We start from the raw sequence: 22,971 nt of genomic DNA, 5'->3' as shown, positions 1-22,971 counted from the left end.
AGCCTCAACACCCCCAGCTCCCTCAGCCCTTCCTCACAGGACTTGTGCTGGATCCCTTCCCAGCCTCCTTGCTCTTCTCTGGACCTGCTCCAGCACCTCAATCTCCTTCCTGAGCTGAGGGGCCCAGAACTGGACACAGGACTCAAGCTGTGGCCTCCCCAGGGCTGAGCACAGGGGCAGAATCCCTTCCCTGGACCTGCTGGCCACGCTGTTCCTGAGCCAGCCCAGGATGCCATTGGCCTTCTTGGCCACCTGGGCACACTGCTGGCTCATGGTCACCTTCCTGGCAATCCAGACTCCCAGCTCCCTCTCTGTCTGGCTGCTCTCAGCCACTCTGTGCCCAGCCTGGAGCTCCCCATGGGGTTCTTGTGGCCAAAGTGCAGGACCCGGCACTTGGAATGTTGAACCTCATCCCATTGGGATCAGCCCAACTCTCCAGTCTCTCCAGGTCCCTCTGCAGAGCCCTCCTGCCTTCCAGCTGATCCACACTTCCCCCCAGCTTTGCCTCCCAGTAGCACCCATGCAAACACAGGAGCTTTACAGGGGGCTGTGGTGGCCACGTTGGGCATGGCTGGGAAGGACGTGGTGGCATCAAAGCCATTGCTGAGTCAGTGTCAGCCTGGTGGACATCCCTGCTGCCAGGGATTTACTTCCCAAGACACAGGCACTTCAGCTTGAGTGGGGTGTTTTGAAATCCCCAGCTTCTGCTGGTTTTCCTTGCAGTTACTGCCCCTAATCTGAGCATCAGCATCATGTGAGAAGGCAGCGTGGGGAGGGAACAGCTCGTTCTCACTGTAACTTTGGGTTGACAGGGGGCTAAGAAAACATCATCTGCTCAGGAAACGTAACATGGAATCCCTTCCTGCAGGCAGGAGCCCTGACACAAGTGCCCTGGTGCAGAGGGAGCCAGGGAAAGGCACAGCTGTATCCCAGCAGATGAGAAGGCAGAACGAGCAGCAGAATACAAACCAGAGACTTTAATTCAGCCTGTTTGGGGATTAATTCAGTGACTTACATTTGGTGGAGACCTATCCTTTGTAAAGACTTGAACTGAAGATGGCAAGAGGCAGAGGATAAAGAGCCTCCTGGGGTTTGTTCTGTTCAGCATCCCCCCTGCTAACAGCTCTGTCCAGTTCCATGTGTCCAAATTCAACCCCAGGCACTGCCTCTTGTCACACTTCTCTGTTTTGCTCAGCAGCCTTTTGGTGCTTATTTTCTCCCTTTTGAGACACTCATCTCTTACCTGCTGGCTCATAAAGATACCATTTTATCTTCTTTTTAACTACTGAGACAGATAACACCCTCTCTGACTGTAACACACTTTTTTTCTGGCTTGCAAGTAAGCACTAAGCAAGCATATCCTGACTTTTCTGAAAGGGGATACAAGCATCCAGCAAAACACCAATCCATCTTTCTGGCTGCAGGCACTGGAGCACTCCCTGAGTCCTTTGGGACTCCTGGCACGAAGGTTACCTCTGCAGAAATCAGGCTGTCCTTCTCATATCAAGTTCTTCCTGAATCTTTCTGTTCTGTCCAATTGTTTCAATGCAGAGTACAGAGAATTACCAGACTAATAATAAAAAAAGAGGCAGCAGATATTAAGACAACATTCCTTCATGCTCACAGCAGCATTCTTTTCAGCCATTCAGCTTTCTAACAAACGTAAAATATTTAAAGGAGGAACTATTTAAATTTTCTCTGCTCTAATATAAATAATTTTATTCCTTAAAAGCAGGCATTTGGATGTCTGGAAGTGCAAAGGAGCTTCTAAACACTCACATATCTCTCAAAATGGAAATAGATAGATGTAGTCAATATTGGGGTTTTTCCATGTCACCCTTTTAGGCTGAGAAGTGAGGTGTTAATTTACATCAGGGATGCTCTAAAGCTTAGTGCTAAAGATCTGATGGGTTTCTCATGGAGAAAATGCTAAGAGGTCCTTACAGAAAGCAGTGGTGGCTGCTTGCAGTGAATCACTTGCTTGCAATGGCTCTGAAGCCTGCATATATATGTGATGAGTCTTATTTTCTTAAGGATTATAAACTCTTCTGGTGTTAAACCCAGCCAGGTGATGCTGCAGCAGATCCTCCATCACTTGGTATTTTCATGGCCCAACCTCCCCAAGCTTGGGCACCCCCCTTGTTCCTACACTTAGGTGCCTCCTGATGCCACGTTCAGTAAGGAATCCCTGCCCTGCTCTTCAGACAGAGCAGAAAGAAACTCAGCTAGAGCAGAGGGAAATCCTGTCTGATGAAATTTAAATATCCAGCTCAGGCAGAGAGGTTCCCTGGTGGGAATGCTCCTCTCCTCTGGCATTCCTACCCCTGGGTTTGCCCATCCTTCTGAAGCTGCCGTGCCTCAAGGAGTGGGGGAAGAACCTGCCACATCACAGCCTTTGCTATCCACAGACTGCTGAGTTTTTCCACAGCTGGGGTAGGAGTCAAATCGTGATCTCAGTCTGACTTTCTCTTTGACAGAGCTCTCCAAAATAATGAGCAAGCTTAATAGCTGCTTGTGAAAACCAAGGTATGGAAATTAATCATAATGTGCATCACCTCTTTTCATCCAGCTATCAAAACTGGGAGGGAACTCAGAACCTCCCATTTTCCAGAGGAGGGAATGGATGAGGCAGAAAGAGGAGGCAGATTCCTGACTCCTTCCCCTCCCCACCTCCTCACCCACCATGTGGGTGCCCATCAGGATGCTCCTGGCTCTTCTTTGCTGTCCTTGGGCTTAGAACCTGCCAGCTTCTACCTGGATACATCCAGGGACCTGGGCAAGTGGTGGTCCTGATGGCTCCCACACCACAGGAGCTGTGGGGAGGGTAAAGGGGAGGTGAAAATGCATTTTCCAAACTCAGCAGCAGCCTCAGCCTGGCATCAAATCCTTCCAAAAAGGACTGAGGGGGATCTCCCCACTCACAACCTGCTCCTGGGCAGGGAAGAGAGGTTTGGGATGGAGTGAGCTCCACAAGAGTCTGGTTGAATTTCTGCAACAGAGACTCCACCTGCACACCTCTCAGATGACTCCAAGGCAGGATTTCACCACTCTGGTGTGACCTAGCCAGCAGAAATTGTGTTGCAATCAAAGAAAAAAAAAAAAAAAAAAAAGCCTCAGTTTAGGTACCAAGCAAAGATGAGATCCGAGGAGTTCAGGCTATGCCTGAGGGATGAGTGCTGAAAGCTGTCTGGAAGAGAAGCTGGTAGCAAAGGCCACAGTGCTGACATTCCAGCAAGAATTTATTTTATAAGACTTAGAGAGACTTTTTAAGGGTTGCTCAGATTATATACTCATGTGCTTGCAATTTGCCTTCTCCGTGGTGGCAGTGTGTATCAGCTTAAATCCACTTTGTGGATCCCTACAAAAAGAATGTATTTTCTTAAAGAGCTTTAAAGAGGAAAAAACCCAACAGACTCATTCAATAGAAATCGACCTGTCCTTTAAATAGGAAACAAACCAGCCTGTTATTTTGTTACTAAGTTCAATCAAATAATTACTAATAGTACTCTGGCTCCAGCTAGCAGATAAGCAAGACCTTAGTCACATGGATGAGACCTGGAAGGAATCACCAGCAGCAGAGAGGCAATTTTAAAAGATCTGTTTGATTCCCATGGAGAATTTCCTATGTCAGTCACATCTCCTAAACAAAACAAAACAAAAAAAAAATTGGCACTCCCATGGGGAGTAATGTATATACTGATAGACTCATTGGCTTGCTCATCCAAGCTGGTTTTGATACAAGGAGATAAATACACCAGTTGTTTTAGGAGGGGTTTTTTCATTCAGATTTTTATCTGGCACAAGTCAGGGCTGGATGACATTCACACAAAGCCCAGACAAAGCACCTTAGTGGAGCTTCACTGATTTACACTTCCTGGAAATGGGGTGAATTTTTTTAGAGCCTCTTGTAGTGCTATGAACACAGTGCAAAGCCAGGGGGAAACCATGGATGTATATTGATTTTAATATTTGGCTCTATGCATGTGTATGTAACTAAAAATTTATGAATACATGTTTTATTCCCTGGTATTTGCCATGGGTTAATGTGAAGGAATAGTGAGGGACCCAAAGTCCACTCATTCCTTATGAGTGGCACTCCTGGTACCACTGCTAAAGGTGACTCCTTAGGCCACCTTTATTCTCTGTTCTCTATTAGAGAATAAAGAATTGAGAGTGTGGTACAGAAGGACACACATTAGTGCAGATAAGAGATGCAAAGGTGAAGTATGTAAAAATTAAAAAAACAACAACAGAGGCTTGGGCAGAGACAGAGGTGATGATTAAAGTGTGCCAAGGAAGAGACCAAAGAAATAAGAATTCTTTCTCAGCCACAGCAGGGGAAGGTTTCCAGCCAAATCCTGAAACCACCTCTGACTTTCAGCTCCCATCAGGGCCTCTCTGACAGCTTGCAGAGCTGGCCCTCAGGTTTGGCAGCCTCTGAATGGGTTTTTCTGTTTGCTCTTCTCACTGTGGCTGAAGGAAAAAATGTGCCCTGTCAAGAGCTGATCCTAAGAGGAGTTTTGCTGTAAGAGTACCTGTGGCACAGCAGTGCTGCCAGCAGCAAGCCTCAGCTCTGGGTTTCAGAACATGCAAAGAATTACTTGGCATTGATGCTCTTGTTCCCTTCTAAGAGTCCCCAGAGGTGTGATGGTTGCTCCTGTTAATTACCTTCACCAACACAATGATTATTTTCTTCTTTTTGCCCTTGCTGGACAAAAAGTGGTTTGCTCTGGCACCTAAAGGCAATAACTCCAGGAGAGAATGGTGTCAGCAAGGTCTTTGACACCGTCTCCCACAGGATTCTCCTGAAAAAGCTGTCAGCCCACATCTTGGACAGGGGCATCTGTGCTGGGTTAGGAACTGGCTGGAGGGCCGGGCCCAGAGAGTGGTGCTGAACGGGGCTGCATCAAAATGGTGGCCGTGGTGTCCCTCAGGGATCAGTGTTGGGCCCAGTGCTGTTTAATATCTTTAGTGAGGATTGAGATGAGGGGATTGAGTCCATCATCAGCAAATTTGCAGATGACACCAAGCTGGGGGGAGTGTGGATCAGCTGGAAGGCAGGAGGGCTCTGCAGAGGGACCTGGACAGACTGGAGAGTTGGGCTGATCCCAACGGGATGAGGTTCAACATTCCAAGTGCCGGGTCCTGCACTTTGGCCACAACAACCCCATGGGGAGCTCCAGGCTGGGCACAGAGTGGCTGAGAGCAGCCAGACAGAGAGGGAGCTGGGAGTCTGGATTGCCAGGAAGCTGAAGAGGAGGCAGCAGTGTGCCCAGGTGGCCAAGAAGGCCAATGGCATCCTGGGCTGGCTCAGGAACAGCGTGGCCAGCAGGTCCAGGGAAGGGATTCTGCCCCTGTGCTCAGCCCTGGGGAGGCCACAGCTTGAGTCCTGTGTCCAGTTCTGGGCCCCTCAGCTCAGGAAGGAGCTTGAGGTGCTGGAGCAGGTCCAGAGAAGAGCAAGGAGGCTGGGAAGGGATCCAGCACAAGTCCTGTGAGGAAGGGCTGAGGGAGCTGGGGGTGTTGAGGCTGGAGAAGAGGAGGCTCAGGGGAGACCTCATCACTCTCTCCAACTCCCTGAAAGGAGGTTGGAGCCAGGGGGGGGTCAGGCAGATATCAGTAGGATAAGAGGGCACAGACTAAAGAATTTTTTCCTAATATCCAACCTAAACCTCCCCTGGCAGAGCTGCAGCTCTGCCAGGGGAGGTTTAGGTTGGATATTAGGAAAGGATTCTTTGCAGAGAGGGTGCTCAGCCATTGGAATGGGCTGCCCAGGGAAGGGGTGGATTCTCCATCCCTGGAGATATTTCAAAAGAGCCTGGATGTGGCACTCAGTGCCATGGGCTGGGAACCACGGGGGGAGTGGAGCAAGGGTTGGACTTGATGAGCTCTGAGGTCCCTTCCAACCCAGCCAATTCTAGGATTCTATGAAAATCCCCACGGATTCATGTCAGGGATGCCACCTGCTGCTGCTGGTGGGCAGAACACAAAAGCAGAAATTCTCCAGCATGTTCCATGTGTTCCAGCCCTTCCCTGCCCTCAGACACAGGGAGCTGGGGAGCCCAGGTGTCCTGCAGAGGAAGAGCAGCTTAAGGAATGCAAATTGGATAGATAGAGGTTAATGCTTTACATGAATTTCTCTCCTGAATGGCTTTAAAATATCTTTCCCCTTGTAAGATGAAATTTTCAGTTGGCAAACACCTTGACTTGGAGCCTGTTTGTGTGCAAGGAAAATATTGTGTATCAGCTGAGAAAAAAAGAATAAATAAATCCCCAGAGTGAAACTTCTCTTTCAGGATAACCATGCAAAATCTCACTGATGGGCACATGCTTGGTGATTAGTGTTTATCATGGCTCCTTTCTAAATAGTGACTTCTATTTTTATGCTGAACTTTCTCTAAATGGGTGACACAATGTTATCTCAAAACCTTTCAGCCAGATAAGCTGGTGCCAGTTTCCTCAGAAATTCCTTCTCTGGGTTCCCTATATATCTGGGGTAGGGAGGCACTGTGGGAAGCAAAACACTGACTGCATTTAAAGTACTTTTTGAAGTAGAATTGATATTGTAGGAGGGAGTTGACCTGAAAGCTTTTGGTAACTTAAGGAACATCAAGATAGGCCCTAGACCAGATTTATCCAACAGATGCTCTGGAAAGCATAAAGAATAGCCTAAAAAAAAAAAAAAAAAAAAAAAAAAAAAAGGAAAATCAGTGTTCTGAAATCTCTGTGACCACTAAAAATATCCCCTGCCAACATGTCACAATTCCTCTTGAACAGCACAAAAGTTTGTTCAAGAGATGTGGTATCCAGCAGATCACCAGTTGGCTTTTTGGCTAAAATCCTACATTTTATTTTGTACAGATCCAGAAGCCTGAAAGAGCTGATGTTTTCAGGCTTCAACTATCTTAAGAAATTGATTATTTTTCTCCTTTTCTCTATTTTTCTGTGCTGTGAGATGCTCTGCTTGTTTTATGTTCCTTCATCTTCTGCTTCCAAGCAATGGGATCGAATGCAAGGACATGGAGAGTCAGCCTAGAGAGGGCTTCACCATTCAAATAGTATTTTATAAAATAATTTTTAAGACTATTTTGTATGTTCAAAAGTCTGAAAAGAATTAATTAGCTACAATCCTTGGTGAATAAACTTTTCAAACTTATCGAATTGATAAACATCTCTGAGAGTGGAGGTGGGGAAAGGTTAACAAGGAGGTTTTTGCCAATGTGATTTCCTGCATGCAGTGCTGCCTGGGAGAAGTGCTGCTTTTTCCAGTAATGTTTCATTTTAGCCTAAATACACCCAAACAAATGGATTTGCTTCTCAGTTGGAAGATGCTGCTATAAAAAGAAAAGCAGACAGGAGATTTCATAAGTCCTGAAGAGAGTGGAAATGAAAGAAATCACAGTTGTGTCACTTTCACCGAAAAAAAAGAGAAGTAAAAACCACAGGGGAAATCATCAAAACCAACATCTTCCTGTATGCAATTGTTAGCTCTTGTAGTGAGTGGCTGGCACAACATTTATTTCATCTGATTACTTGTTGGGAGACAGCTGCCAAATACAAACTATCTTATGTTTGGGGCAGACGTGTCTTCTCCTGCTCAAAGCCTAAATGCTACCAATTTGATTGAAAAAAAACCAAAAAAAAAAGAAAAAAGAAAAAAAAACGAAGGATTTTGTTCCTCCTCCTTGGAACTGCTGAGGGCAGGGGGTGAGGAGAACCCCTCCCCAGAACAGGGAGGGCAAAGACTGGTGGCACTGAGACAGGAGTCTGGGACAAGCACAAGCTTCAGAAAAGAGGATGAAAAAAGCCAGGGTCATGGTGTAGCAGAGCAAGGAGGTAATGAGAGGAAAAGGAGAGAGCTGGCAGATGGAGAGATGGGGAACAGGAGGCTAAAAGATGAGCAGAGGGAAAGAGCAAAGCTGCTGAGAAAGACAACAGCAATAAATAGTGATGTGAAATAAGTAAATGGCAATTAAAGCAATCTGCCCAGGGTAGTGGGCAAAGGATGATGAACTTGCAATCAATGAGAGGCAGTGAACAAGCTATCTATTTGTGTCAGCCAGCACACAATCAATCAATAGTGATCCAGGATTAGAAAATGGGGAATAACACTGGCAGCAGAGATACCACATCTCTGGTGGGATCTTGGGGGGATGGATGCTCCCAGGAGGGAGCATCTCCCTGCCTGTGCCTGTCAGGTGTGGGTGCATGAGGAGGAGCAGGGTGCTGAGAGAGAAATTCTGCTCATCAAAGAGGTGAAAATAGGACTGGAATGGCTGTCAGGACCCTCAAAGAGATGCTCTGCTGGGTTTCAAATCCAGAAGACAGATTCAGATATTCTCTGAAGACAGAGAGACACCCATGGAGTTTCCTCCCTCTGGAAGATCCTGGGAGGTGAGAGGTTTCTGAGTGCTCTGTGGCATTGGGGCAGCTCTGATAATGGCTGGATTGTGGTTGGGGTTTAAAGACATCCTCCACCCTCCCAAGAAATCCACCAAGAATCACAGTTACCTTTTTTTAGTGCCCTTAACAGCAAAAAAAAAAAAAAAAAAAAAAAAAAGTTAAAAGTTCAGATCTTTCATGTAAAATCGATCAAACTGAGAGCAGCCAAGAAAGCACAACCCAGGTCCCTCTTCAACCACCTCAGTCCCCACCTTTTTTTCCTCCCAGTCCTGGAATGTTTTCTTCCTGAGTTTGGATCTAGGAGTCCCTTGTAGAACACACAGGGAGGACCAGCATCAGTCTGTGATGAAATAGCTGCAGATGAAGATAAAATACAGGTCACTGTTAACACAGGAGAAATTACAAAATCATCTGCAGACATATTTTTTTTTTTTTTAGTTACAAATTTTACCCAGGGGGCCTGACCTGAGAGCCTGATCCACATCTTTGAGCTGAGCCCTGACATCCTATCCCATTTTAGCTTCCATCTGTGACTGCTGGATTCCTGCCATGCTCCCAGCAGCTTGTGCACCTCTCCCAATCCATGTCAGAAAGCCAGGCAGTTTAGAGACCCTGCCAATTGTATCCCTGCCTCCTGGCCCATCCTGCCCTCATCCCAGCCTCTGCTTTCCTGAAATGGGCTTGGCTGCTGCCTTCAGGATCCTGCCAGCCCAGGGCCAGGACCTGAGCAGAGTGCTCCCACCTCTGAGCACCCCTCTGAGCACAGGGTGCACCGTGTCCCGCAAGGAGTGGAGAAGGGATGGGATCTCACGCCCAAGGGATGGGATCTGACACCCAAGAAGAGGAGGAAAACTCAATCCCACGAGCAGTTTGCAACACTGGATCCCAATGGATCCCAGCAAGGGGAGCTGCAACACACAGCTGGGTCCTGGGAAAGGAAAAAACCTCTGCAGAAGGGAGCAGCCAGAGCCTTCTGACAGTGTCATCTCCTCGCAAGCACCCATTCCAGCTCATCCAGATGATGGGGTGAGGGGAGGCCAAGCTTGGGCTTTGCTGCTGTGCCATCCCCATCCCATGGCTCCCTTGCATCTTGTGCACGCCCCCAGCACTCTTTTTTCTGTAGCTCAGCACCTTGTGGATGCTGGCAGGAGTGCTTTAGGTTAGCACCATCTGCATGCTTGCAGGAGAGCTTTTTTTTTTCTGTTTAGGATCTTGTTCATGCTTGCAAGAGTGTTTTTCCTTAGTTTTAGCATCTCGTGCCTGCTCACAGGAGCACTTGTCTTTAGTTTGTAGCCTTCTGGAGTGTCAGGAACTGGTGCCTGCGTGCTGAGCTGTGTGGGGCACAGAAGCTGTGCTGTCAGGCTCTAAGATGCTGCAATGCTCCTTATTGTGATGTGCCCTTGAAGCTGCACAAAACAGCTGCTGCTGAACAGCTTCTCAAGACCCTGGCTCACAGGAGTCACAGTGTTCCTGCCTCACCACCTGCTCTGGCTGCCTCTGAGCTCACAGAGAGCTCTGGCATTTGGCATGGAGCAACTTGAGAGAAGCAGAAAGCCTGAAAGGATGCTGTGCAAAGGGGATGCTGTGCAAAGGGGATGCTGTGCAAAGGGGATGCTGTGCAAAGGGGATGCTGTGCAAAGAGGGTGCTGTGCAAAGAGGATGCTGTGCAAAAAGAAGGGTGCTGTGTAAAAAGAAGGATGCTGTGCAAAAACAAGGATGCTGTGCAAAAAGAAGGATGCTGTGCAAAAAAGGATGCTGTGCAAAGAGAAGGATGCTGTGCAAAAAGAAGAATGCTGTGCAAAAAGAAGGATGCTGTGCAAAAAGAAGGATGCTGTCCAAAAAGAAGGATGCTGTGCAAAAAGAAGGATGCTGTGCAAAAAGAAGGATGCTGTGCAAAGAGGATGCTGCTGGTTCCCACAGGTGCCAGCTGAGGGGATCCAAAGTGTACTTGGCAGAAAAAACACAGCCACTTTTCCACCTGCTGCTGCCCAACAGCTGAAGGAACATTAGTCCCATGCTCCATGGCAGTCCTGGGTGCTCCCAGCACCCTAAAGGAACAAACAAACCCAGAAGGTGTGACAGCAAGGGAGAAGATGTGGTCTCCAGCTCTGGGTGCTCCCAGGCTGCTCCTGTTCCTCCCCAGCTCTGACCACTGTGGGAGAGCTCTCCAGGGTTTGTTCTCTGCTCCTTTGGGTTTCACATAATTTGTGAGTAATTAAAAGCAAAAGGAGCAGATCCAGATCTTCTCCATGCAGCTGACAACAAACATTTTCCTTGCTTTTCGGGATAAAAAAAAAATATATTTCTCCTTGAATCCACAGTTTATTCTGTCAGTGACAAAACATTTGAATGTGTGTCCAAGGAAAAAGAAGTGGGGTTTGTGTCCCACTGGGGGGCTGTGTGATGGTAGAGAGCTCATGGGTTATGGCTGGGGTGCAAGGAAGGATTCCAGTGTCAGGAAACACCTTTGTTATATCTCCTCAGTGGATGGGACACTACAAGAGACAGAAGAAAAGCAGGATGTGACCCAGGAATTAGGGTCCCTTGATGTGACCCAGGAATTAGGGTCCCCTTTAAGGTGGCAAAGGGAGAAACCAGAGAAGGGCAGAAAGCCTGGAGCATGGAAAACACAACCCTCCATAGGGTCACCATTATTTCTCTTGGATAATATTCTCAGAATGGGAGGAGAAAGAAGAGAAAAAAAAAAAAAAGCCAACAATATTCTGTTTTCTCTACCAGAGCCTTGCTACATCTCTGCAGACAGCATCCTCCTCTTTCTTGGCAGGCAGAACTTTTTTCTCTCCCAATAAAACTGTCTCTGGAGAGCAACTCAGATCATCAGCTGGAGAGGAGCAGCTCAGGACAGCACGTGCCTCCCTCCATGGCCAGACTGAAGTCTGAACTTCTGCCCCCTCCATGCCTATGAGTTCATATTTTGGCAAGTCCATAGACTTTCTAAACAATTGTATGTTTGGTTTACTGTTAGGAGAGGGGAAGCCACTCCAGACAAGTAAATAAGATACAGAGATAAGTTTCTTGAGAAATTCAGGTCTCAATGAACACACAAATATACAAAGGATGTATAAACAAATGACATTTATAAATAGTACACTTAGTGTACCCTTATCCAGGCTTTCTTCTCCAGTTAAGGTTTAAAAGAAAATAAATCCATATGGATCTTTTCCTTAAGTGTATTCCAGGTGGCCAACACAAGAGCTTTGACTGGCTAGAACACACAATTCAAAAATTCAAGACATCAAAAAATGATGCTGCCTCACTACAGGGAAAATAAACATGCTCAGATAACACCTCTCATTTCTATTTGATCCACTTGGATGAGTTATTAGCCTCATTCATAAGAAACCTCTAATTTGCCCCATTTTCCTCTTACAGATAGCAGAGAGCAGCCTCAGTTCCCAGTGTACTGCTGCTCCTCTCCCTGTCCTCATCACCAGAGTCATGGAATCATGGAATGCTTGGGGTGGGAAGAGACTTTAAAGATCACCAAGGGAACAACCAAACAGAGCTGCAGCCCCTCCTTGCCTTTCTGCAGCCCCATGGGGATGCCCTGCTCAGAGACATTCCTGCTTATCCAAACATAACCTGGGAAAGAAAGGGATGTGGGTTCTGATGCCTGGGGGTTCTGATGCCTGGGGGTTCTGATGCCTGGGGGTTCTGATGCCTGGGGGCTATAATGCTTGGGGGTTCTGATACCTGGGGGCTCTGACGCCTGGGGTTCTGATGCCTGGGGGCTCTGATGCCTGGGGGTTCTGATGCCTGGGGGTTCTAATACTGGGGGTTCTGATACCTGGGGGTTCTGATGCCTGGGGGTTCTGATGCCTGGGGGTTCTAATACTGGGGGTTCTAATACTGGGGGTTCTAATACTGGGGGTTCTGATGCCTGGGGGTTATAATGCCTGGGGATTCTAATACTGGGGGTTCTGATACCTGGGGGTTCTGATACCTGGGGGTTCTGATACCTGGGGGCTATAATGCCTGGGGGTTCTGATACCTGGGGGTTCTGATGCCTGGGGGTTCTGATGCCTGGGGGTCCTGATGCCTGGGGGTCCTAATACTGGGGGTTCTGATGCCTGGGGGTTCTGATGCCTGGGGGTTATAATGCCTGGGGGTTCTGATGCCTGGGGGTTCTGATGCCTGGGGGTTCTGATACCTGGGGGTTCTGATACCTGGGGGTTATAATGCCTGGGGGTTCTGATGCCTGGGGGTTCTGATGCCTGGGGGTTCTGATGCCTGGGGGTTATAATGCCTGGGGGTTCTGATGCCTGGGGGTTCTGATGCCTGGGGGTTCTGATGCCAGGAGATTCTGACGCCTGGGGGTTCTGATGCCTGGGGGTTCTGATACCTGGGGGTTATAATGCCTGGGGGTTCTGATGCCTGGGGGTTCTGATGCCTGGGGGCTCTGACGCCTGGGGGTTCTGATACCTGGAGGTTCTGATGCCTGGGGGTTCTGATGCCTGGGGGTTCTGATACCTGGAGGTTCTGATGCCTGGGGGTTCTGATGCCTGGGGGTTCTGATACCTGGGGGCTATAATGCCTGGGGGTTCTGATGCCTGGGGGTTCTGATGCCTGGGGGTTCTGATGCCTGGGGGTTCTGATGCCCTGTGCTGGGTCAGTCCCACTGCTCAGCTCGTCACCTGGCTGGTGCCACACTGCTGGTGCCACACTGCTGGTGCCACACTGCTGGTGCCACACTGCTGGTTGGTGTCCTGCTGCTGGGTGAGTCCAGAGCAGGCTGAGGTGCCCAAGGGATGAGGGAGGGCAGCAATGAGCACCTCAGAGAAGCCTCTGCCCAAGGCCAGAGGTGGAATCAGGAGCAGAAGTGATCCAGGAGGATCAAACATCCATCTTCCTCACTGCTCTGCTCCTGATGAATAAGAGAGGAATAATACATCATGAACTGGGAGACGATGGGCAGGGCTTTTCTGAGTATGAAGGTCCAGTTTTCAGAAAAAAAAATAAGGATTCTTTTGCTGCCCAACAGGCTCTTTGGGTCCAGTTTGCCTGGGCACTCCAAAGAGGAGGCAGACAAATCACTAGCCAGCTTTGCAGATCTTTCTGCCTTGCAAGATTTCAGCTCTTGTTTGCCTTAAAAAAAAAAAAAAAAAAAAAAAAAAAAAAGAAACAGAATTTCATTCATTTTAAGAAGCTTATGGTGTCACGTGAAATGTCAACAGATAGCAAGTCAGAGTAATCCCTGAAGATGACCTACTTGAAGGTGTTGGACAGACTCTCAGCACTGAAGCAACTAATGGCATTTTTATCAAGTGGGATTTTAAATGCAGATTTGGTGCTGATTTATTACTGGATCAAACTTTGATTTTTCTGGTCTAACATTGGAACCAGTGTTAGAGACACAATGTATTCATTCTCCACAAGCTGCCTGCAGACCTGAAGATTTCACCTTCCTTAAATTCATTTTTATCTGAGCTGTTCTCTTTTGTTACCATAGATATGAAGGTAGATATTTATTTTTTTTTTTTAATTGCTTTTTCTTTCCACAGTGGTCTAAATCCCTCCAGCTCCAAGGCTTTTCCCTCCCCTACAATCAAGGGAGTGTTAACCACAGACTCTGGTGGGAGCAGAAGTAAAACCTTAACATAGCCACAGATGAAAATTACAATGCAGCACACATCATCTGGATAATTTTAAGGGGAAAAAGAAAAATTCCACCCAGTCTAAACCTTTCCAATAAACAGGGAAGAGCTGTTTTGGTATTTTTTCTCCCAGCAGAGGTGTTTTGCCACATGGGTCCCAACGCAAGGGGCTGGAGGTTACTTCATGATAATGAAGATCAAATAAGATTAAAAGATTAAATAATAAATAAATAATAAATATCTTTAATAAATAAAATAAATAAATAACAAAGATTAAAGATTAAATAAGATTAAATAAACCCCTGCTCAGAAGGCCTCCCCCAGGTCTTAAATGATCCACAGGCTTTGTGCTAAACCTTGGGCATTTTTCTATGGAAATCAAAGAGGGATGGGAGAGGGCAGGGACCAAGAGGGGTTGTCTGACAGCCCCTTCATCCCATGCTCCTCAGTGTCCTTGTTTCATCACTGCTTTTTAGCTCCAAGAGAGTATTTTCTAATTATCCTAAGTATTCCTAAGTATCCCTTTGGGAAGTCTGCCAAATAAGAGGCATTTGGGTAAGAATGAGAGGGGGGCAGATGAGGGACAGGGGTGGGGAGGCACAAATCCTACCAGGTGGAGGAAACTCCTGTGCAGCAGCACCCAGTTAGTGGGTATGGAAAAAAAAAAAAAAAAGTTTTTCCTGATGTGGGGAGACCTCAGAGAGGTCTCAAAGAGGCTGCTTTCCCAAACAGAGCCACTGGTGTTTGAGGTGAGGTGGAAAAAGCTGCTGATAAATAGTGCAGAGGTAAGAGGCCAGCACTGGAGGAACAGGAGCTTCCCCAGGACAAGCTGATTATTTGGGAATGGGTATGTGGCAATGCTTTGTGAGCAGCAGATTTTGTAAAGATCCCACCCCAAACAGTCACAGCAAAGAGGACCTGGTAAATAAAACATAATTAATGTGAGCAAGGCATCTAAATTGGCAGTGATTGCTTAGGAGAGCAGCTCTGTCTTCAGGGACAGGTCCTGGAGATCTCCACAAACCTTGCAACACAGATTTTAAATTCTCCTAAAATTGGCTTTATCAGAACTAAAAAAGCAGGTGAGAATGGATGTGATCTCTTCTTAAAATGCAGGATGACTACAGAAAAAAAAAAGGCCTTCTGGAACATTCCTAGCTGTTCTCCACCTGCACAGAGGGAGTATGATTATTTTTTAATTTTTTTTTTTTACACACCACTACTGTGTTTTTTGATAAAAAGGTAAAACCTGGCACTTTTGTGAATGGGATGTATATTGTAGTGATCTTACCCACCCACTGTGGATCTGATAGAAATAACTTCCTCACATAAAAAGAACATCAAAAGAAGGAAAGAACAACTGAAACACTGGACGAGCAGTTGTCAGGAAAATTGGGACTTCTGTGCTTCTCACATTAAATTAAATTATACTGAGTTTTTAGTCTGATACTCAATTATCAAGGCAGCCTCCCCTGCACCCATCTGGGTTCCCCACACTTCCTACATTAATATTTTGCAGTCAGTTTGCTGCAGACAAAAGAACAAAGCAAAAGGGGGGTCAGTGGGACAGAACATCTTGGAAGCTTCTAAGAGCAGCAGCAGCCACAAAGTCTGGATGAGAAAACCAAGCAGCCTGTTTCTTCCAGCACTGCAATTATCCAGGCTGCAGGATCAATAATTTTAGATGGACCAGCTGGTTATTTTTCCTTAGGTTTGAACTTTCTGTGGCATCAGCTCTGTTGGGATGAGCCAGGGAAAACCTGGCCACCACCTGCAAGGATCTGTGCCCTGGGAGAGCATCCCTCCTGCACATCATTTCCCCTCTTTTCAGCCTTCAGTGTGATTTGCAGGGGAAGAAATCACTGACCTTGCATGAACTGGGATGTCACTGATGCTTTGCTTCTTTTGGGACATGATGGGGAAGGATGCAGAGTTAATTCTGCTTGTCTGCAGAACTTGGGATCATCTTTGAGTCTTCCTCAGAAAATAGGCCTTAAATAGGCCTTCTCCTTTGTTCTGCCAATACCTTATGGCTAAAAACCACAGATAAAGATTCAGGTGTGGGCAGTGAAATGCCATTTTTGAACCTTTTTAACTTACAAAAGAGGTGGGAAGCAAATATGATTTTTAATACAAATTTGTATGTAAACTTTACTGGTTTTTTTTTTTTTGTTTTGTTTCCAAGGTAAGACCTGGGGTTTTGCATGCCCTCCTGTATACTGCCACACTTATTACTTGTATTTTATATATATAAATAAAATTATATATATATATTTACACACAAACACAGGGCACATCCATATGTGTGCATTTACACAGAGGTGTAGTGGGATCTCCTCTTCCTCAGATGATTTAACTTTTAAAGTTACATGAAGGCAGAAGTTACATGCTGCTCTAAGAGAGGACACAAGTTAGGGTTGTACCCAGGACTGGGTTAGCCAGCTTTGAAAAAAAAAAAGACAAAAAACTTATAAATAAGTAAAAAGACTGTTTTCCAAAGTCATTACACGAGCTGGGAACTGGTTAAATCTGACCCAGTGGGAGGTGCCCCTGCCCATCCAGGGGGTTGGGACTGGATGAGCTTTAAGGTCCTTTCCAACCCAAACTGTTCCCTGATTCTATTTCTATGATTCTGAAGTGCAAACACCCTCTCAGCTTTCCTGGTGTCTGAAACCTGGGTCAGGACACAGTGAAAACCCCAAGTCATTACTCTTTGGGGTGAAGCCAGGATGGGAAATGTTACTCATACCTCTGCTTGCAGCAAGCTGCATGAATTATGGCTGGGAGCAAGGCCCTGAGGATATTCTGCATTTTTGAATTCTCTGAGCTCCTGTCCTCACAGCCTTTGCAGAACCAAGGGCAGAACCATGCTGCAGAAGTTGTTAGTGAGGAAGTTGTGTAAGAGGAGGCAGATTGGGGCTGAGCAGAGGGGACCAGAGCCCTTGGGCAGTGCCAGGTGCCCATGGAGAGTGACAATGGTATTTGCATGGAATATTTTCCCAGTTCCCAGTGATTTCTGCCCTTCTGTGAGACAGGCATTTTGCATCAAATAACTTCCAGGAGAAAGTCCTGCTGCTTCATGTGGTTTGGAAATCTCTTGCTGGCCATAGAGCTGAGCTTCCCCTCAACACCTTGGGCAGGACCCCATTAAAACCACACAGGAGATGTCCTTAAAATTGGAAGGGCAGTTCCATGGGCAACAACTCCAAACATCATCTCTCTGCAACTGGGACAACCTTCCTAAATCATGAAGGGTACTGGAGTGGGTTGCCCAGGAAGGTTGTTGATGCCCCATCCCTGGAATCTCTCAGCCCAGGCTGGATGGGGCTTTGAGCACCCTGGGCTGTGGGAGGTGTCCCTGCCCATGCAGGGAGTTGGATTTGATGATCTTTAAAGTCCCTTCCAACCCAAACCATCCTATGATTCTATGAAAAGGCAACCCCAAAAAGAGGGTAAATGGAAGACCAGGGCAGCCAGGTCATGGTCACGGTGCAAGCTGGCCCTGACTCCCTAAAACACCCAATTCCTGACCTGGTAGAATTGCAGCTGAGGGTTTGTTTCTGATGGGGCTTAAACTTGTAGTGCCAGATAACCTGGGAGATACAGAGCTGGAATTAATGATTCCTGAATCACAGACTCAGCCAACAATACCTGGGTCAAGCTCAGCACCTCACCCCAGATTTTACTCCTCCTCCTGGGTCCATTCCTGTATCCTGTTCAGGGAACTCATGTGATGAAAAAAAAATAAGATTTTTACTACTGATACTGTCTCATGCAAGAAAAGGGATGCAGGTGAGGAATATAAGAGCAGTCAAAGTGGCAATTAGAGGCAATATTAGTCTGACTGACCTGCTGTGACAGTAAATGCCTTGGAGAATTCACTCTGCCTTTGAAAAGTGTGATTTCATGGCTAAGGCTCCTTAAAAAGCAGCAGGGTTCATGCATAAGCCATAGGATCCATCAGGAGAGCTGTGTAGGTAGGACATGGCCACTGCCTCAGGGAGCAGCAAAGAGGGAGGAAAACATATTCTGCATTAGAAGGAGGTGGGATGCTGCTTAAACCACCTGGGAAAGGTTGGTTATCTAACAAATCTATCTAGTTAAAAAGTTAGTTAACTAAAAAAATGTTGGTTTAGCTCAGCTTCCCTTTTAGGCAGCAGCACAAATGGTCCACGGCAGCACGAGGCTGGGCATCCTCTGCTCAGCCCAACCCAGGAAAAGATGACAAGAAACAGTGGATGGCAAAGGCCTTCCCAGTTCCCAGCATTTTACAAGAGAGGAATTCCTCTCTGCCAGGTAAGGAAATTCAGAGCTCACCTCCAAAGTCAGGAAAATCTGTTTTCTGTTGCAAAGCCCATGGAGTGACCCCCTCAAGCTCCTCCCAAGACCACTGCTGAAGTGAAGAATCACACAGAGAATCATTCTGGTTGGAAAAGCCCTTCAAGAGCATGGTTCTGGCAGCCCAGCAAGCTTTCCCATGGGATATTTGGGAAGTTGTGATGTTCCTCTGCAGCCAAACAGCCACATTCAGCTGGTCCAGTCTGTGTTTGCTGTTAAGGTGACCTGGTAGAAAATCCCCTGGGTCAGTGATGTGCTGGGTGTTCAGACACAGGGAGCAGCAAAGTGGTCCAGAGCCAGAGGGTGTTCAGATGTGTTGAAGAGAAGCAGGGCAAACCCCTACAAATGGCAATCACAGGACTGAATACAAAGCACTACTTCCCTGTTAGTTTTTTGGTTTTTTTTCCAGCTGCTCACGGTGAAAACCACATCAGGGTTCCAGAAGAAATCTTATTGTATAAAAACTAAAGCTCCCATGCTGGAACACCCTATGCCATAGCCATACCCTGGAGAGGATGTAGTGCAGATAGAACAAGCCTGGCTGAAACTCAGCAAACCTCCCAGGTGGGACACACACTCCTTGTCTACACCAGCAACCCTGATCTGGGTGTCTTGGCAAACCCTCCAGCTTCTTACAACCCTCCAGTTTTTGTTTTTTGTACAGATGAAAAAGAGATTGCCAGCAGGAAATGTCACAGCATGTAGAGAACTAATTATAAGGGATAATAATCCAGCAGACCTACACTGAGATTAAAATGTCTCGTGGAATTGGTTTTGTCCTTGAAAAGGTGGATGCTGGCTTGTTTGCAGTCCAACCTAAGGGCTATGTAGGAAAAAAATTCTCTTTTGCAAGACCCCAAATGAAAGGAACCATCCCAGTATTTTGCCCCTTAGCAAAGTGCCCCAGGACATCAGCAAAGGGAGCTGCAAGACTCTGCTGAGCAGCCTCCAGCAGACTGCTGGCAGGACACAAGGATGGAGCAGGGCCCAGAGGCTTCTGAAGGTTTCCCACAAGAGAAACTTTGAGCTTTCCAGTTTTTTTGGCTTGCTGTGCCACGGGGATATTTTTGGCAGATTGTGTGGTCTCATCAAAGGTGATGATCTCGGTGGCCTCAGTATTTTATCTGCAGCCCTGCTAATTCCCTTTGTCACCTTGCCAGCACTTTGGGACACAGCAGGCAGTGGCAGAGCTCCCTGCCAAGATGCTCCTCGTGCCCAAGGTGTTGCTCTTGGGGTGCAACCACCCTGGCCAGGTGGGTGCCATGGAGCAGCCCAGCCCGTTCCCCATTGCAGAACATGACCCCCAGCCTCTGCCTGACCTCTCTGAGCCTTGGGAGGGTTGAACCCTCAGCACCTCTCCCCATAAATCCTGCTCTGGATGTGGCAGAGCAAAGGGAGAGATGGAGCTGCTGGCTCTGGTGAGCTGATCCCCTGGCTGCTGCTGACTTCACCCCTCTGGGTCTCCTTCTGGTTTCCTTTCTGAAACATGGTATGGTTTGACCTTCCCAAAGCCACAGGAGACTCCTGGGAATTGTAAGCTGAAAACTGACCTGGAAATGGTGATTTCCAGCTCCAGTTACCCTCAGCACTAAGGAGAGGACTGCAGGGGTGGAGTGGAGCTGTGGAGGGGGAGCAGAGCCTCTGGACAACAAGACACGGAGTCATAGAATGGGTTGGGTTGGAAGGGACCTTAAAGCTCCTCCAGTCCCAACCCCATGGGCAGGGACACCTCCCCCAGCCCAGGGTGCTCCCAGCCCCATCCAACCTGGGCTGAGACCCTGCCAGGGATGGGGCAGCCACAGCTTCTCTGGGAAACCTGGCACAGGGGCTCAGCACCCTCAAGTTAAAGAATTTCTTCCTAATGTCCAACCTCAGTCTCCCCTTTCTCCCCAAGTTTTAACCTATTTCCCTTGTCCTCTTCCTACCCCCCCGTGTCCAAAGCCCTCCCCCAGCTTTCTTGTAGCCCCTTCAGATATTGGGAGGTTGCTCTGAGCTCACCTGGGAGCCTCCTCTTCTCCAGGCTGAACAACCCCAATCCCTCAGCCTGGCTTCCCAGGGAGCTGCTCAGCCCTCTGAGCATTACAGGGCTCCTCTGGACACCTTCCAGGAGCTCTGTGTCCTTCTGGTGCTGGGGACTCCAGAACTGGGCACAGAGCTCCAGCTGGGATCTCACCAGAGCAGAGCAGGGGGGAACAATCCCCTCTCTTGACTGCCTGGCCACCCTTCTCTTGTTGCATCCCAGGACATGGGGGGCTTTCTGGCCATACCCTCAAGCTGCCCCCCAACCTTAGCAGGTGGGATGTCACCTGCAGAGCAAGATGCTGGAAGGATGGACCTGCTGCTGCTGCTTCCCCTTGCCAGGACAACTCTCCTGAGCATCACTACTCTGAGGTCTCTCTGGTCCAGGTATTCATTTTGTAGCTAATGCAAGCAGCTGCTGAGGGCTATGCTGGGATTCTGCAGGTGTTTATATCTTGCTGAATGGGAGTTTTACTGCATTCCAGGGGAAAACCTTAAGGAAATTGGCTCAAAGGCTTTGAAAAATCATTATTCTATCTGACCAGACTGAAAAGACAGTGTTTATCTCTTTTTTTTTCCCAGGTAATTAACAGATCCTACTTTGTGATAACTTCCACCTGAGCTTCCCATTAATTAAACCCCATCCCAGCTGATGGAGTTCAGAACAGATACATTCAATAGATTGGGGATGAAACAGTGTTTTTGGAGGAAGCATCTGGTGTACTGGTTTGGGGGTGGTGATGAAACAGTGCTTAATAGCCCTGCTATCTGACCTACTCATCACACAACAATCCAGCAGCAATTATCTGGTACCTTGTGGGAAGCCCCAGGAGCCACCCAACTGGCCCAGCAGGTCTCTCAGAACCCAGATGGGTGACAACAGGTTGGGAGTCACAGGGTGTGCTGGGACTTTGTCTCTCCTGTCCAGCCTCAGAGGACAACCAGGATGGGGACAACCAGGATGGGCTCTCCTGGGGGGCATCTTGCTGATGCAAAGCCATTTCTTTTTCAAAGGCTGGAGACAGACTTTAAAAAAAAAAACAACCCATTCCTTCACAGAATGGGGAATCATAGAATGGGTCGGGTTGGAAGGGACCTTGAAGCTCCTCCAGTCCCAACCCCATGGGCAGGGACACCTCCCCCAGCCCAGGGTGCTCCAAGCCCCATCCAACCTGGGCTGAGACCCTGCCAGGGATGGGGCACCAACAACCTCCCTGGAAACCTGTTCCAGTGCCTCACTACCCTCCTGGTGAAGAATTTCCTCTTGATATCTAACCCAAATCTCCCCTCTTTCAGCCTAAACCCCATGTCCTCTCCAAGGCCCCTCCCCAGCTTTCCTGTAGGCACCTTCATAGTGAGAGTGCCCTTTACTGAGTCAGTTCTCCTTTAGCTCATATATTAGCTTCTGAACCTCAGTTTTTAACTCATTCCCTACATATTTTCCTTATTTTTACCATTTTTTCAGAGCTTCAGACCTACTGGAGGCATTGTAGGGGGGAGGAAAGAACAGCAGGGAACTTGTTCTCACTGGCTGAGATGCCATGGCCATGAGCAACCAGAAAAAAACCCCACATGTTAAAATCTAGATAGCTGCTCAGCTGCAAGATGTGACACTCCCATTTCCAAAAGGCAGGTGACACACCTAGAAATAGCTAATTCAGAAGTAACAATAATAACCCAACCTGTGTCCTACATGCCCCACGTGAAGGGCAAAGGCAGTTTGAACACTTAAGGGAGAAGTGGTTCTGAAACCCAGTTATTACTCTTGTTTTCTTAAAAAAGGAGTCAGCAGAAGGTGACCAAAGCCATGGCAATTCTCAGGTTGCTCCAGGTGCTTGTGAATGGTGAGACATGAAGACTTTAGTGAAAAAACATTTAGACTAAAGACATTTTGATGTTTGGGCTCCCCAGTGTTCATTGCTGTTCACATTCTGCATCCAGTGATGCAAACAGCAGCTGCTTCAAAGGGGACATCAAGAGATAAATCAGATTTTGAACACATTTTTCACTGCCAGGGAATGCTGGGTCCCCCCCCCAGTAAATTTTCCATTGTCAGACACTGGAATTTGGCATCTCCTTGCTTGTACCAACTTGATTTCTGTGTAAACCCTGCTGGTTGTTATTCTCACATTAGCCCTAACATTTAAAATTGCACCTACCCCATGAGCATCTTGGGTTTGTTCATCCACCACTTCCTGGGGGAAAGGGTATCCTCCTCCTCCTTCTCTTCCTCCAAACTGAGCATGGACATTTGGATCCAGCAGGGCAGGTTTGGGATAACTTCACCAGTACCTGGTTCAGGTGTTTGCTGAGCTGCTGGAACAAAGAACACACAAAGCACATTGGTTTGGGGGGGGGTTTTTGGGTTTTTTTTTTGTGTGTGTTTTCCTGTAAGGTCAGTTGGTGAGGGGATGGCTTTGGAAGCCCAGCTCATGCCAATGATCCTGGGGGGTAAGATGTGTGCTGGGCTCAAATTCAGTCCTCACTGAGCAGCAGGCACCAACCATCCCGGGGTTTTTCCTTGGGAATGCAGCAACTGCCCCAGGACTTTTTGGGGTAAAGCCTCCCTGAAAAAAAAAAAAAGCACACTGGTGGTGTC

General features: G+C 47.5%; 1 long non-coding RNA gene across 1 annotated transcript in view; it reads right to left on the bottom strand.

Annotated features, from left to right (window-relative positions):
• The window catches only part of LOC139793916 (uncharacterized), a 28,429-nt gene extending 5,737 nt beyond the window's left edge, over positions 1 to 22,692 (bottom strand). Inside the window, exons 1-2 of the long non-coding RNA XR_011724874.1 lie at positions 22,532 to 22,692; positions 8,652 to 8,754 (exon numbers count right to left, since the gene is read on the bottom strand). This is a non-coding gene — a long non-coding RNA (uncharacterized lncRNA). The remainder of the gene's footprint in view (positions 1 to 8,651; positions 8,755 to 22,531) is intronic.
• Positions 22,693 to 22,971: the final 279 nt, after the last annotated feature.

Source organism: Heliangelus exortis, chromosome 3, assembly GCF_036169615.1.
Source record: "Heliangelus exortis chromosome 3, bHelExo1.hap1, whole genome shotgun sequence".
NCBI lineage: Eukaryota > Metazoa > Chordata > Aves > Apodiformes > Trochilidae > Heliangelus > Heliangelus exortis.
Note: the sequence above shows the minus strand (reverse complement) of the source record. Positions and strands in the feature narration are given on the sequence as shown.